The sequence below is a fragment of the Balaenoptera physalus genome, assembly GCF_965194825.1.
Source record: "Balaenoptera physalus genome assembly, chromosome: 7".
NCBI lineage: Eukaryota > Metazoa > Chordata > Mammalia > Artiodactyla > Balaenopteridae > Balaenoptera > Balaenoptera physalus.
The window spans coordinates 26,587,067-26,604,966 of record NC_138886.1 but is presented as its reverse complement, the minus strand read 5'-3'; positions in this window follow the sequence as shown (position 1 = coordinate 26,604,966).

Below are 17,900 nucleotides of genomic sequence, written 5' to 3'. Positions count from 1 at the left end.
TCTGAGTTTTATCACTTTACTAGCTGGATGACCCTGGGCAAATTTACTTAGCCTTGCTGAGTCTGTTTCCTCACTTTTTGAAGACAGATAATATTATCCACCAGACAGTTGTAATTTTTTAAAAGAAATAGTTATCTATGTATGTGTATATATACACCAGAAGCTCCCCCAAGAACAAGGTTCAGACTCTCATTTTATTCACTCATTCAAAAATATTTACTGAGCATTTATGGCATGGGGCATTGGGGCTACAACTGTGGACAAGTCAAATAAATCTATGCTCACATTAAGTTTACATTATACAGGGGTTGAGACTGACAATAAATAAATCAGTACCTTTGGGTAGTTACTAGTGCTATGAAGAAAAGTAAAGAAGGATAAAAGCTAGAAAGGCATGGTTGTGATGCTGTTAATTTGAAATGCTTACAGGAAAATTCTCTCTAAGTAGATAATGTTGAGCTCAAATGTATGAAATAAGAAAGCAAGACATTTGGAAATGTGGGTAAAAGATTTCCAGATAGAGAAAACAGTAGTGCAAATGTCTAGACTGGAGGAGCTCAATGGGTTTATTAAGCATGTAGAAAGTCAGTGTGATGGGAATGGAATGAATGAGAATGCCAGGAGTGAGGACACAGAGGTAGGCAGGGGCCAATTCAAGTAGGGCCATTCTGACCATGATTAATGGGAAACCATTGGAGAGTTTGATCAGGGGGACATATTTTTTCATTCAAACATTCATTTTGGCTTCTGTATGGAGACTAGTCAATAGGGACCAGTGTGGAAACAAGGGCTATTGCAGTCTTCTTTATCTTAAATCCCCTGCACTCAACACACTGTCTGGTGCATAATTGTGAACAATTGTCATTTAAAAAAAAAAAAAAAGAACATTTGGATTAGGGAATGTGCAACAGTCTCAAAATGTCTGCTTTGGAATTATGAATTCACCAATCAGTATAGCACAAAGCAGAGACAAACTAATTTTACAGTTAATCGAGGTTCATTGAAAAGCATTTTGAGTTCACAGGTAGACAGTGCAGTGTCAGGATTTTCAAAACGATTTTGAAAAAAGATCATCAATCAATATCCATCCATTATGGCCTTAAAATTGACTGCCTGGAGAACCAACTGCAATACACAGCCACAGTTCTGCATCCTTGTGTCTAAGCAAGAAGACCAGGGTTGGTAGTAAAACCCTGATCCAATTTCTAGCTGAGAAGAAATACTAGAACATTTTTTGTTATTTCAAATTTTCAAACTCTCATGACATTAAGCACTTTTGTGAACTAAAACAAGGAAGCTTTTTTGTTTTAAATCTGGAAAACATGGGAGACAGCAAACTTGAAAGTCTCTTTTAAGTTTTGGCATGTCTGTGACATTAAACACTGAGTATCTTTGATCTCCAGAGGGATTAGGTTGGATACCATGTGTGGCTGTTCTTAAGTGGCCTCTGTAAAACGTCAGAAGGTTGAGAAACAGGCATGCAGGTGTTTGGTAATAGATAATCTATACTGAGAGGTACTAGAAATTATCCTCCTAGTAGACTTGATGATTCTTATCAATGGAATGGTTGCTGGCTTCTCTAGTATCTGCCACAGTCAGTGCATAATAAATATTGAGTGAATAAAATCCTGATCCGATAATAGAGCAGAAAGGCACTAGGATCGCAGAATATTTATTTGTTCACAAAAATATCATCAAACAATTTATATAATATATAAATATATTCGACCCTGTGTTAGATAGTGGGAAAATAAACATGAGAACAATTTAGTGAGGGAATCAACCATTTTTTTAAAATTGTTAAAACAATGGGAAAAGTGCTGGAATGAAACATTCCATTATAATAGAGAGTGTGGAGGTACAATTAAACGGAGGTTCTGGAACTGGCTTTGGGTACTTTTCAAGATGGGCAGTATTGATCACTGACGGAGAGAGTAGTTACTTGCGTTGTATGAAGAGAGCTTATCTTAACCTAACCCCTCTGAGTTCGCCTTGGGCCACAGACTCTGCTCTTACCCTCTCATCCTTCCTTACCCACTTACTAGTTATTCTCATATATATTTTTTAATTGAAGTAGAGTTGCTATACAATATTATATAAGTTACAGGTGTACAATATAGTGATTCACAATTTTTAAAGGATACACTCCATTTATAGTTATTAGAAAATATTGGCTATATTCCCTGTGTTGTACAATACATCCTTATAGCTTATTTATACATAATAAAATAATGTATAAAATAAGTTTGTACCTCTTAACCCCCTACACTTATATTGCCCCTCCTCCCTTCCCTCTCCCCACTGGTAACCACTAGTTTGTTCTCTATATTCATGAAATCTGTTTCTTTTTTTAATATTCACTAGTTTGTTGTATTTTTTAGATTCCACATATAAGTGATATCATACAATATTTGTCTTTCTCTGACTTATTTCACTTAGCATAATACCTTCCAAGTCCATCCATGTTGTTCCAAATGGCAAAATTTTCATTCTTTTTATGGCTGAATAGTATTCCATTGTGTATGTGTGTGTGTGTATATATATATATATATATATATATATATATATATATATATATATATATATATACCACATCTTCTTTATCCATTCATCTGTTGATGGACACTTAGGTTGCTTCCATATCTTGGTAACTGTAAATAATGCTGCTCAGGACATTGGGATGCGTGTATCTTTTCAAATTACTGTTTTTGTTTTTTTCAGATATATACCCCGGAGTGGAATTGCTGGGTCATATGGTAGTTCTATTTTTAGTTTTTTGAGAAACTATGTTTTTCGTAGTGGCTGCACCAATTTACATTTCCATCAGCAGTGTACAAGGGTTCCCTTTTCTCCACATGCTCGCCAACATTTATTATTTGTGTTCTTTTTGATGATAGCCATTCTGACAGGTGTAAGGTGGTACCTCATTGTAGTTTTGATTTGCATTTCCCTTGTGATTAGTGATGTTGAGCATCTTTTCATGTGACTGTGGTCATCTGCATATCCTCTTTGGAAAAATGTCTATTCAGGTCTTCTGTCCATTTTTCAATAAGGTTGTTTTTTTGATGTTGAGTTGTATGAACTGTTTATATATTTTGTATATTAATCCCTTATTGGTCATATCATTAGCAAACATTTTCTCCCATTCAGTAGGTTGTCTTTTCATTTTGTCGATGGTTTCCTTTGCTGTGCTCACACATATATTCTTCAAAATAAACTTTTGAATGATTTCATCAAGTTCCAAAAGAAAATTCCACTGTAATTTTGATTGACATCTTCTTAGTCCCATGCACTAACTTAGAAGAATTTATAGTCTTAAAATACTTGACTTTCTCATAGAAGAACACAATCTGCCTCCCCATTTATTCAAATCTTAATTTGTATTTCTCAGTATAGTTTTACAGTTTTTCTTTATTTTTATCCTAAACATTTCTGATTCAGATAATTCTTTTTTGTTTTGGCTTATGATGAATTGAGTACTTTGTGTATTTATATTTTTAATTGATGCTTTCTTGGTACGTAAGAAGGCAATTGCATTTTTAAAAAATCTTATATTCAGCAACTTTGTTAAACTTCCTAATGTATCTTAATTTTTTCAGTTAATGCTCAGACTGTAGCAGAAATAAAAAAATAATTTCCCTCCCTCATTGTTCCGTTTCATGTCATGTTGTGGAAATTCTGGCTGATGAAATATATCTTGTCCATGGAGGAGAGGTACTTTTGTCTTGGTATTCCTCAGAGCTGGCCCCAGAGATGACTAAATTCCTTTTCTTTTCTACTATTGACCTTGACCAGACTTACTGGTCTTTGTCAATTGAGAATGACTGGACCACCAGTCATGGAAGGTCTAGTGTGTGCTGGGACTATGGCTGCTGTCCTGACCGACAAATTCTAGTCAAGTGCTCTTCCCTTTACTCCCTTTATCCTAAACTTCTAGATGTAAAACATATTTTCTAAGCCCCTACACCTATAAAGAGGTAAATCCCGAGGCTTTATAAATGGTGGATCCTGCCTTGAAGATACTAACATCTAAGGACAACCAATGATATTTCTCCTGCGAGCTCTATACAGCATATCCATTCAACCATTTGATCAGCATCTTCTCTCGGATTTCTCACTGAAATATCAAATTTTATAAGCCTGAAATAGACATCTTGATTCTCTCATCCAACCACTGCCCATCTTAACCAATGCCACCAACTTTCACTATGTTACTCAAGCAAGAAAACTGGAAATTGTTGATTTTTTCCATCCCACTCACAAATCTCTCTTATCCCATCCATCTGCAAGTACCATTGAGTTTATATCCAACATACCTTTAAAATCTGTTTACCTCTCTCTATCTATATGGTTACCACATTAGTTCAGGCCACCATAAGCTCTTGCTTGTATTACTGGGACAGCCTCCTAACTGGCTGCTTCACTTCTGTGCCTGCCCAGCATGATTCCAGCATCCAAAAACAGCTAAAGCAATTTTCTTAAAACTTATACCGTATTTCATCATTCCACGGCTTTAAACACTTACAGGTCATGATAATTTCACTAGAATAAAATATAAACTCTTTACCATGGTCTCCAGGGTCCTCCATGACCTTGTACTTGCCTCTTTCTCACATTGCTTTTTCTTCTCCACAGTTTACACTCCAGCTACACTGGCCTTTCCTCAGTTCTCCAAACAGGACTTTGCAGATACTACTCCAACTGCCTGAATTGTTTATTTCCCTACTTGTTACATGGCTAATTACTTCTCATCCCTTATATCCATGGTCTTCAAATGTTTCTGTTACTCTATCATGCGGGAAAAACATTGAACCTAAACTCCCAATATAGGTATATTTATTTATTTATAAATTATATACAAGTAGTACTTATACTATATATACTTGTATATAATTTATACTATATTATGTACATTATGAAATATATACAAATATAGATCTATAAGGGAAATATTAAAGATAAAAGGTATTTAAGTAAACAATCATGTCATTTTATGAATATGGCATTTTCTCTCCGCCCCCCGCCAGCTTTACTGAGATATAATTGACATATAACATTATGTAAGTTTAAAGTGTGAAACATATTGATTTGATATACTTATATATTGCAAAATGATTACGACCATAGCATTAGCTAACACCTCCATCCCAGCACATAATTACCATTTCTTTTTTGTGGTGAGAACGTTTACCCTCTAAGCAATATTCAAGTATACAACACAGTATTATTAGCTATAATCACCATGCTGTACAATAGATCCTTAGAACTTGTTGAGCTTACAACTGGAAGTTTATACACTGTGACCAATATCTCCCCACCTCCCAACTACTGAATAGGGTATTTTAAAAGATAACTGATATAAATCTATATTTCAAGTCATCTTAATAATTTCTATTTTGGGGAGAATTTTTGTTATGTTTGTTTCTTCATTGTGATTATATTTAACTCCATAATGATGCAAACAAAGGCTCTGCAAAAGGAATAGATGGATCAGTTGCTGTTTTCTTAATGTTGCCTGCATTTACTTTATTACTGTTATTTTCTATCCATGGTTTCTTTGTAGAAAGCTTCTAAAGCCACTTGTCAATTGTGTCAATGTTCATTTATCTGAAACTAGATAATATAACCTGAAAATCCACTTAAGCCGGCACTGGTGGGCTGTAATGCACTACTACCCACGGGAAGGGAAAGAGCAAGTGAGGTGCCACTGTCTGCCCCTCAACATTGTAGGATTCCATTTTCCCTCTCAAGAAATCCAACCTACTGTGTGTGACATGTGGTTATCTGACAAATTGGGGGAGGTGGGCAGAGAGAGCAGGAGGGGTGGAGACGGTGAGGGAACCAGTAGATATAAATAGAATATAACTTCTTGTTTTTAGATTTAAAAAATATCAATAGAGGTTAATATTTTTTCTGTATCTGAATAGATCTCTGGCACAGCATTTGGCTGTGGTCCTCATCCTAGAGACCACTACTTTAGTTATCACCTCTTCTAAGTGCCTTCCAAGACCACCTACCTAAAGAAGGTCCCATTATCCCTGCCTGCCCCATGAGCTTCCTTTATAATTACTATGAAAGTTATACATACATATTGTATAAATATTATATATTTATAATTATTTATGCATTTCCAATTATTTATTAATATGTTAATTTGGGTTTTGTTTACATCCTCCACAATGACAGAAACCCTTGTCCATCTTGTTTCAACACTTGTCCCCAGCCATCTATACAGCTCTGGGCTCTGCAAATATGTATGAAAGTTCAGCAATTCTCAACTTCAATTCCATGCTACATTGATGTAATTGTAAGGTGAATGGAAAATCATTTGTTATTAATAAATTAAAATATTTTATTTATACGGCTTTGAATTTAAATTAAGAGGAACTAAGTGTATCCTTATAACAAATATTACTCTGGGTTGTATTCATTTATAGTTTTTATTTTATTTTTTATTTATTTATTTTTTTGGCCATGCCGCGCAGCTTGCGGGATCTTAGTTCCCCGACCAGGGATTGAACACGGGCCCTTGGCAGTGAAATCACAGAGTTCTAACCACTTGACCTCCAGGGAATTCCCTTATAATTTTTAAAATGGAGTAAAATAGGTGAAATTTCACCTGGTGCCGGGAGAATTGTGCATAATCTACAACTTAGCTTGTGTATGTCCCATCTTATCCTTACTCATCGACGTGAACGTCACCTTTCCTGCACATCATGGGACACTGCAGGTTAAGAACTGATGGCCTGACCCAGCAATCCCACTACCGGGCATATACACAGAGAAAACCATAATTCAAAAAGACACATGCACCCCAGTGTTCATAGCAGCACTATTTACAATAGCCAAGAAATGGAAAAAACCTAAATGTCCATCGACAGAGGAATGGATAAAGAAGACGTGGTACATATATACAGTATTACTCAGCCATAAAAAAGAATGAAATTGGGTCATTTGTAGACATGTGGATGGACCTAGAGAGTTCATACAGAGTGAAGTAGTCAGAAAGAAAAAGCAAATATCGTAAAATAACGCACTTATGTGGAATCTAGAAAAATAGTATGGATGATCTTATTTGCAAAGCAGAAACAGAGACACAGATGTAGAGAACAAATGTATGGATACCAAGGGGGAAAGGAGTGGGGTGAGAGGAATTGGGAGACTGGGATTGACACATATACACTACTGATACTATGTATAAAATAGACAACTGATGGGAACATACTGTATAGCACAGGGAACTCTACCTAATGCACTGTGCTAACCTAAATGGGAGGGAAGTCCAAAAGGGAGGGGATAACGGTATGTGTATGGCTGGTTCATTTTGTTGTGCAGTGGAGGCTAACACAACATTGTAAAGCAACCATACTCCAATAAATATTAAAAAAAAAAAAAAAAAAAAAGGAACTTATGGCCTACTGGGGGAGAAACACGAAGATGTACAGCACGGTGCATGACCTGATAGAGGAATGGACCAAGAGCTATGGAAAAGGCAGTAGTGTGCCCTGATTGGTATTCGGGTCAATAAATCTCGGTGGAGGAAAACGCCTTAGAAATAGACCTTAATTCTAGTCCTGCCCGTGCAATTTACTAGTGGTATGACCCTGCACGCAGCTTTTACACCAGGAACCTCAGCCCCTTCAACTCCAAAAATGACAATAATACCTCAAGCCTTCCTGATCTCAGAGGCTTGTTGTGAGAATTAAATGAAGCAGTCGATGAAGATTTTGTTCAGCTGAAAATATTCTATGAATGTTTTCATCAAAACCATTCTCTTCTCAGTTGCTCCACTGACCTAAATTCACTTCAATTTAATAAATGTTCCATGAGCACTTCCTACATTTCAGACAATATGCAAAGAACCTGGGATACAGGATAGATATAGACCCCACCCTCAGGCTCTTCACCATCCAGCGGGAGAGACAGACACACGCACAGGTAAGTGTGTGGTTCATGCAGTAATAGACAGACATTGCCATTGCCCAGAAGAAAGAGCACGCAACAGGACTGGTGAACTCTGTTGTGTCAGGGGAGGATACTGTTTGACTCAAGGAAAACTCATGGGGGGGAAGTCTGAGAGGTGTTTCGGTGTTTCAAAGGCATGCTGGAATAGGAGAGGGCTTGCCAGGCAGAGGAAACAGTATACGTGAAGGCATAGAACCCCTGCAACCTTGGACCAGCATCTTCTGTGTGTGTGTGTGTCCCTGTCCCTGTATATGTTGACCAGAGAACGGGGCAGGCAACCCTGAGCAGTTCTCTGTGGTTACAGAAGAAAATAAGGGCAAGAGAGGTAGATGGGCAGGAGGGGTAGGGAGAGTTTGGCTGAGAGATTGGGAAAAATATTACTAGCTCATACATAATGAGTATTTACTATGTAACAGGCTTTTCCCTGCATTGTCTCACAAAACATGGTCCCTTTTATTATTAGCTCCTGTTACAGATGAAGAAACAGGTCAAGTGAGGTTAAATGACTAGCCCAAGATCACAGCACTCATAAATTGAGGAGCCTGGGATTCATACCTGGCTCTAGAATTACAGATGCTGACGCTCCAGAAAGGACCAGGTTAAACTAGAGCTGTGCTTCAGTATGTAGTGAAAGTCATGTGACCCTCAGATAATTGTAAACAAAGCAGCAGAGTTCATTTTCACCTCCACCAGGCCAGCTTCCGGAAGTATTTTTCTACCTCTATCTCCGATCGTGAGCCTCTTAACCCTGCATTACAAGGTCGTGTTTCTTTGTGCCCTTCCAAGAGGACCTGGAGCCTTTCAGCCAAAGAGGAGACACCAGGTTTCTTTTCTGCAACAGCAAGCCCCCAGGCCAACTTCCTAAGAGATCTTTTCTGCTTCCCATTGCTAAATTTGACTGACCAGACGTTCTATGGAGACGGAGTTTATAAACCTCACTTCCTGCGACATTCCCCACCCCTCCCCCATTCCCTTGCAGGCATCAGCTTGGAGCTTGAAACCCCCTCCCCTTGGAATCCAGGCCCTGGGAGCTTCAGAAGCCTATAGGGCGCCTTCTGAATCTGGTCTTTGCATAATAGCAACCTCATTGGGTTGCAGCCCTGCCTGCAAAGGTCACAGTGTGATGAACCCATGATTAACCCTGTTCTCCAATCAGAATTTTGATCTAATCTCTGGGACTGCACGGTTTTAACACACATGGTCCTTTTGTTTCTGTAGAACTGGAGACCTAAAATGTGACAGCCTCAGCTATGCCAAGCACCAGAGGAAACCATGGAGTTCATATTACATATATTAGGCTTTTTTTTCCTCCCGAGCTTCAATTCTCAACAGGCTCGAGCAGACCTTGGATGATGGAATAGCTTCCTCCAAAGGAGGCTCTCCCCTTCTGTGGCCTTGCCATGCAAAGGACACTGACACCAGCAGTGTGTATTTTGCTTGGCTGTGATGTAGCACAATTGCATTTTGTCGGCAGGCTGGAAGTGGCCACCCCGGAGCTGCAAGCTACGGAGAACGTTCATTTCTGCCACCAGAGACGGCTCAGCCACAGACATGGGTGATGAAATGGAAATTGGCATTGACCTTGTTGCTTTGCAAGGAGCAGATGGGACCTGGAGTCTGGTTAGCAAAGAAAAATGAATCAAGCCTCCTCGGTAGTGTTTGAAGAACAAGAGCTGGACCCAGCAGAATTCTTCAGTCTCCTTCCTCACTGCTGTGTGTGTGTGTGTGTGTGTGTGTGCACGCATGCTTTTGCATGTGCATATACACGCACACATGCTGTGTCTGACATGCCCTGGAGTGCCCTTGTTCGTGCCCTGTCGCATATTTGGCATTTGACTGACATGTAAAACTCCCACAGACATCAATAGGACAGTAGCTCAGAATGCATGAGATTTTTGCTGTTGATAAGAAGACAGAGAGGAAAATGTTACTGAGACTACTTTCCAATCCCTCCAGGAGCCCTTCAGAGAAGGGAAGTCCCTCTTTAAAAAGTCAAGCAAAAAAGAAAAACAAAAAAAGAAAGTCACGCAAGAGGTGAGGAATAAAGCTAATGCAGCCAAGTGTAAAAATGCACCCACCCCAAATCGTCTGCGTGTGCCCTCATTCTTTTGGTTTTGCTCCTGGTGGTCCCCCCCACCAGGAATGTCCTCACCCTCCCATTTCACATTTCTGGTGAAATCCTTTTCATCTTCCCAGTCCCAACTGAATTTTCACTTCCTTCAAAAATCCTTCTCGGATTTTTCCCCACTCAGCACAAGTCATTCCGTCCTCTGACCCATAAGTTTTTTGAGAGAAGGGAGGCTATGCCTGACACATATATGCCAGGTGCTCAATGATGATACAGTAGAAGGACCACCAACCGGGAAGCAGTGGGGCCTGAGTCCAAATCAGGCTCTCCCACACTGGAGCTGTGAGACCTCGGAGGTAGCCTCCCCAAGCCTCAGCTTTCTCATCTGTAAACATGTAATAACCCCTTCATGAGATGAATGGGAGTATTTAATGAGATAATGTATGTAAAGAGCCTCGCACACAGTAGGTAATTCAGTACATAGGCCTTCCTTGGCCCAGAGCCTGAGTCTGATTCCTCTTTGTATTGTATTTTGTACAATTGCTCACCCATTTTAGGCATGAGATGAATCTTAATTAACTAAAGTAAATAGAACATATTTTCTACTTCGTCATTCTAAGGCATTGATATCAAATAATAAAATTAATAATGCTAAGGGAAACAGTAGCAAGCACTAGTACACAGAGGCTTTATCTTATCACAAAGGCGTGTATTATTTTATCTTCATTAAAAACTCTGGGGCTTCCCTGGTGGCGCAGTGGTTGAGAATCTGCCTGCCAATGCAGGGGACACGGGTTCGAGCCCTGGTCTGGGAAGATCCCACATGCCGCCGAGCAACTAGGCCCGTGAGCCACAACTACTGAGCCTGCGCGTCTGGAGCCTGTGCTCCGCAACAAGAGAGGCCGCGACAGTGAGAGGCCCGCGCACCGCAATGAAGAGTGGCCGCCGCTTGCCGCAACTAGAGAAAGCCCTTGCACAGAAACGAAGACCTAATATAGCAATCAATCAATCAATCAATCAATCAATCAATAAATCTTTAAAAAAAACAAAACTCTGAAGGTAGATACAATTATCCCCTTTTGCAGATGAGGAAATTGAGGTACACAGCTGGCAGTGAGTGAATAAGATTTCAGACATAATACTAGTGCTTAGCTGTCACTCAGACAGTGGTTCTCAACTATGGCTGCACAGGAATACCACCTGTAGAGCTTTTAAAAATGCCAATGCCCGGACCCCACCCTCAGATTTAGGCTCAGTCTGAAGTGGGACCCAGTGATAGTTTTTAAAAGCCTCAAGTGATGCCACGTGCAACCACGGATGAGAACTCCTGACTTCAGGCAATGCGGCAGTGCAGGTAGAATTTTATATCTTAACATAGCTCATGTGTTCTAGGTTTATCTTGTCCAGATTTGGGGACAGAACATCCCAACTTCATGAAATTGCTCTGATAAGATAATTCTGTCAACCCTCCCCAGCAGGTCTGGGTTGGGTACTTCTGATACACCATTTATTTCCATGCATAACTCTCATTCATTCCTTTAGTTCAGCAAGCCCTCTGAGCTCCTATCAAGAGCAAGGGGGAATTAGAAGCAGGTAATTCAGAGGAGCAGTGCTGACCTTCAAGGTGCTCAAAGTCTAATGAAAGAGCGAGGCACGAAAGCAAAGGACTAGGGTTCAATATAGTTAGTATCAGGAGGGAGATATGGTAGTTGCAGAAATCTGTAAGGTACTCCTAAAGGCTCCCTCACGATCCTCATCTCCTCTCTTACCCTGGTGCCATAAATCCTGCCCACAAAGAGTTTGTAGCTAGCCATCCTTGCCTCAGAGGAGTAGGTATCTCAGGTATTCCACAGAATGAGCAGAGCTGGTTGTGGGCCTGAGTCCCTTTCTAGGGTCCCACCATGAAGGAAGCCACAGGGATGCAGCTCCTCACCCCACTGGGGGATTTGGGATGGGAGGAAGGGAAATAACCTTCTGGAGTACTGGAGGCTTATGGGTAAACACTTTGGGATGGGTCACTCTCTCCTGGGCCTGGTGGGGGGCTTCAGCAGCCCAGGGCTGGAATGCTGTTCTGCAGCCCAGGGCTGGAATGCCTTTCGTTACCTTGAAAAGGCAAGCATGAATGAATGGACAGAGGGCTAGGGAAGGCCATAGCACAAAAAGACAGCATAGAGGTCAAAACCAGAGATGCTGCATCCCTCACTGGCTGCAAATATGGCCTGGGGTAGAGGTGAAGCCAAGGTTAGGAGCCAGGACCAACGAGAAATGGAACCAGGTGCTAGGAGCAAAGCAGAAGCAAAGAACTTTTGCCAAAGGGCAGACTGCAATGTCCTAAGCTCATCTGGGGGGGGGGGGGGTGTCACTGTCTCTGTCCTGAGAGGAGCAATCCAAGCAGAAGAAACAGCATGAACTCAGTCTAGGATTTACTATCAACGTGTCAATAGGGTGTCAAGGTATTTCACTGTCAAGGATCTGGGCTTCATCAGCTTTACCTCTGTCTTAGAACATGAGGCCCCAAACTGGTAACCACAGGTGTGTTTGAGTCAAGCACAGATGAGCAGGACTGTCCCTTCCTTCCACATTCTAGACTTAGCACCCAGACAATGCCCTTTCATCAATTACTGTTCAGCGGCATTTACAAGATTAGACTATCCTATGGCCAGATAAGTCCTGAGCCCCAGCTGATTTTCATGTTGTTATATTTCACAACAGTACCATTGTGTCTCTGGACTTCTTTACATGCAACTTCTTCTGGATCCACACAATATTCATGTGTAGTTTATAGGACAGGTATATGTCCCCAGAGAGGCTCAGAGAGGTCATGACTTGTCCAAAGCCACAAAGCCAGAACTAGGTCTCAGATCTCTGGACTTATGTTCTAGTGCCCTTTTCATTACCGTGTTGACCTTGTTCTAGAGAGATAGCCTGTTAGCTTTAGAATCCATTCTTTGATTTCTGGAGTGGCTGGTCCAGGTGGGTGGGGTGTGGAGTTTCCCATGAGGGCGAACAGGGTGCATTTGAAGCCCACACGGTGCACTATGTGACTTGGGTGTGTAGGGGAGCAAGGGTGGATCCTGATGAAGGAGCAGAGACACGATGGGCTGAAATGTGCTGAGTACCAGGGGAGGCTCAGACAATGGTGGAATCTGGCCAGAGATGCTGCAGCCGGGACCACACTTCCCATAGGAAGCCCGACCTGGAGGGGTCTCAGGAGATCTATGGGGCAATAGGGGAGTCCTGGAATGAGAAACACCCAGATGCTCTGGTGGCAAAGTCCCCTCCTTCCAGACTCGTCTGTAAGGAGTTTGGTTTACGCCACCGATCATGCAATCCCCAGTGTTTGAGAACTCCTCCATCCCTCCACAGTCAGAGTCAGTGCAGGTGCCTCATCCCAGACGCCCGGCCAGATGTCGGGGCATTCACTCTGGCCCAAGTGCTGTGCATGGGATGGACCACTGGAAGCCAGAAGCAGAGAGTGAACTCTGGCTTCTGGGAGCCCACAGGGTCTGGGGCAGCGACTCAGGCTTCTGACCTGGGGTGACGTGTGGAGAGTTACCTTTGATGGCTCCAAGCTTTCTCACACATTTTCTTTTTTTTTTTTTTTTTTTTTTTTTTTAAAGTGTTTCATGGAAGGATTTTTATGACCAAACGCTGGGGTGAGGGGATACTTTTTTTTTTTAATTATTATTTATTTATTTATTTGTTTCTTTATTTATTTTTGGCTGTGTTGGGTCTTCGTTTCTGTGCGAGGGCTTCCTCTAGCTGCGGCAAGTGGGGGCCACTCTTCATCGCGGTGCGCGGGCCGCACTATCGTGGCCTTTCGTTGCGGAGCACAGGCTCCAGACGCGCAGGCTCAGTAGCTGTGGTTCACAGGCCTAGTTGCTCTGCGGCATGCGGGATCTTCCCAGACCAGGGCTCGAACCCGTGTCCCCTGCATTGGCAGGCAGATTCTCAACCACTGTGCCACCAGGGAAGCCCCACACATTTTCTGATCATGGGTGGCTTGAATGAGGTAGGAGGGTCTTTGTGCAGCCTGCCTGAGTAGCCATGCTGGCGTAAGTGAGAAAGCAAGGCTGTGTTATGGCATGAGTTTGGTGGCTATCCAGGTAATTCCCAGGGCAGCAATGAGGGCACTCAGATTAGAACCAGCAGACTTGCACTTGAGTCCTAATTCTGCTGCATTAGTGGTGGAACCTTGGGCAAGTCACGTAACTTCCCTAAATCGCACTTGTCTTGACTATAAAATAGAATAAGATCTCTTAAGTTTAACTTATAAAGTTAGTGTGCTGGAAAGGACTGTAAAGCTTTTGAGAACTATACAAATGTGAAGAGTTTTAATGCAGACTCTAAAGCCAGTCCATCTGGGTTGGAATCCTGACCTAGCTTGGGCAAGTTCCTTAATGCCGCTATGATTCAGTTTTTTCATCTGTGACATGAGGACGATAATACATATTCATAATCATAGACTTGAAATCTTTGGTTTCGAATGTAGAATTTTTCATATTTTATAACAGTAACAAAATGTGTATACTGTCTACTTCATGAAACCCTCAGAAGGTTCTGGAACAACACTCTATCATCAAACACATTCATGTTTTTTCAGTGAAACTTGACTGTTCATAAGTGGGATAAATAAAGGCCACGAAAAGCCTCATGGTAGATCAGATACGGTTTTGCTGCCAAAGGAGTTTGTATCACACTTGCCCGAAATTCCCATTTTCATTGCTTTTCGGACTGTGGAATTGTAGGTAAGGGATTATGGACCTGTAGTACCTGCCATTTAGGGTAGTCATGAAGGTAAAATAAGTTAATGTGTATAAAGGGCTTAGACCAATGCCTAGCATATAGTAAGCACTGAATAAATATTAGCTATTATTATTTGTATTACCTTAAAGAGTAAAACCAAGAGAGAATGAGGCTTCACAGGCCCTCACTGACATTTCTCAGATTTCTATTAATTAATGAACTAATAGATTTGCTGGGGAACTAATCTCCTATCCCTTTGCCTGCTGAGAAAATATATTTCCAGGTCTGAGCTGTAGTCCGCACTTAAAGGGACAGTACTATTTTGAGGACACACGAGCATATGTGCAAGTCAGAGAGAAAGGCTTCAGGCCCAGCAAAATGCTAACAAGTTGCAAATATGAAGTATTTTAATTTTCTTCTTGCTATTTTCATGCATTTTCTAAATTTTATCTTTTGAGCTTACCTGACTTTTATAATGAGTAAAGCAAGTACATTCTCTTCTAAGCTCTCTCCCGTTTCCTCTTCCTTAGAAACTGGTTCCCATACTCAGGCTCCCATTTATAAGGTAACCACCAAGCAACGAACTTTTACTGATTTCCAACTATATGCCAGACTGCAGAAAGTGGCAGGAAACAAAAGGAGAACCCAGACACATTATTTGAAAACTCTTCAGCAAAATCACTTCCTATTTGTATAGCAATTTATAGTTCACACGGTGCATTGATATAAATTCTCTCAAATGGTCCCTCTCCCTAGATGAGGGGAAGTGTATATTTCAGTCGACATTTTATGAAGAAACTTGCCCGAGTTCACTCAGCTTATTAGGAATGAGGTTAGACTCAAACTTCGGAATCATGTGAGTGGTTTAACAGGATGAAAGCAGCATTCCTAAGAACTTGGAAATCAGTGACACTTTCAGGGGTAAATATTAGGAGATCAAGCTGTAAATGACTGTGACCAACTATACGTACAATCTCTACCTTGGCAACAAATGGCAATGGAAGCTAAAGAGATTTGGGGGCACCACATGAGATCCTTAAAGACTGTCCTCAGGATAGTCCAACTTTCTAAAGCTGGGCATCATCGAATCTAAGGGAAAAAGCTTCAACGAAAGACAGATGTTTGGAAGACAGTAGTGGAAAGAGAAAGTACGAAAGAGGATATGGTCTTTCTATATTCAACACAATCAAAGGGGCAGTGCTGCAGAAAATGCAACTTCTCAGATTAGGGACATCAATAAGGACAAAATTCCTTTGTTCAGAATCTACTCACAGGTAACCTTTGGAATATCTTTTGACTTCCGAAAGAATCGGGGTATGGGCTGATATGCTGCTAGCAACATTCTTAACATGAAAAATTTTGTTTTGTTTCCTTTGACTTTTGTTAGAAGGAATCAGTCCCTAAGTGTCTGACTGGTGTTAACCGTACTGTCCAAGACAAATTTGGGAACCCAGAAAGCAAACATCAGACCCTATCCAAACAAGGTCCTATGAGCTTAGACCCTGTCCAGACATCCTGCCCACCTTCTTAATGACATCGTGACTTCTCCACGTTCTAAACACCCAGAATCCAAGGCAATGCTCCATCTCTTCTTCAAACTTGGTCTTCTAATCTCATACAGCTTTTTCTGGGCAAAGGGGGTGGGCCTGCCCTAATTAAAAGGAAGGGAATCACTCAACATTTTGTTCCGCATTCTTCTACCCCAGATAACCCTCTCTAATTCGATGTTGGCTGGCAATCTGGAAATCCTTATTCTTATCAGGAGAATTTCCACTGCTAAAGGGGAGGGTGAACTAGGCCACATCCTGTGTTCGGGGAGAGGCTCACAAGAGTCAATTGCAATGCTTTGGACTCAAACAAAGTCAGGGACTTTCTTAAGTGGATTCAAAAGACAAGCCAGGACAACAAGCTCACTGTAATTTTTCTAGTTCCTTCCTCCTTCGCTTGCAGAAGTCCCATTGCCCCAGGCACCACAGTAGACAAATTTTGCATTTGCAAAGTTCTTCCCGAGGACTAGCAGAACTCCTTGCCTGGCTCCTGACTTGAAAGTGTTTGGAGCCTCAGGTGATCACACTAATACTTTATAGACCCGGAGTCCTCAGTGTCTACAGAGCACAGCCACGGGGGCCTGGAAGATACTTGCTTGTGTTTCGGAATTGAGGAATTGCGTAGAGGTAGACTGCACTCAGGGGATTTGTTCATTTTAGCAACCTTGGCAGAACTTCCCTGCATGACCTAAATAGAATATCTTCCTCTACATAAAGCATGCATCAGGGTATTTCCTGATTTATTCATGAAAGGTTTGCTTTACAGAGGCCTCAGGAACTGTGCAATCTCAAAATACCTGATACATAGAGCTGGATGCTAGAGTGGCATTTGCACAAATTGCTGTGATAGATGGGCTGTGCAGGATGGCAGCAGAAGTGGATTCATTTAAATACTCACTGTTGGGGGTTGCTCTTTTAGAGGAGGAAGTAAGACCCAACGTAGAGATTGTTAGCAACAACCCGGCAAAATGTTATTTCTCTCAACGGAGAGTAATTGAGCAAGGAATAGAAACAGAGATGAATAAAATGTATGTGCACTAAATGGGGATACAGAACCTTTATCTGCTAATCACTCATTGGTTCATTCATTCATTCCCAACTAGAGAATCAACCTATCAGCAGTTGATAGGCTGAGTTCCTTTTAGGGCACATAGTAACGGCTATACATGGGATCATAAGGACAACAGCATGCAATGTTTGAAATCTAATCAGTCTTGGGAATTTGGGGTTCTTTTGTTACCATGGGAGTCAGGGTGGGGGGAATCAATCTCCCACCTAAGGGAGAAAGGGAGACTGATTTCTCCCAATCAAAGGCAGGCATTTTCAGGTGGATCCACCGTAATATCTCTGAGCATGGATTTATCTAATGCTTGAGTATTTTCATGCTAGGGTATTTTTACCAGTGCAGCAGATGGACCTCGGTTGTTTGCAAAGAAGTTTTATTTTGGAGCTTGTGAAGAGATTGGGGTTAATGTACAATAAAGTGAAAGTGACGTCTGTAAAGATGGTGCGAGCAGAATGCCAGGATCCATTACCCTGATAACCCCCCCAAAAAGGCCGGCAGCCTCCACTGG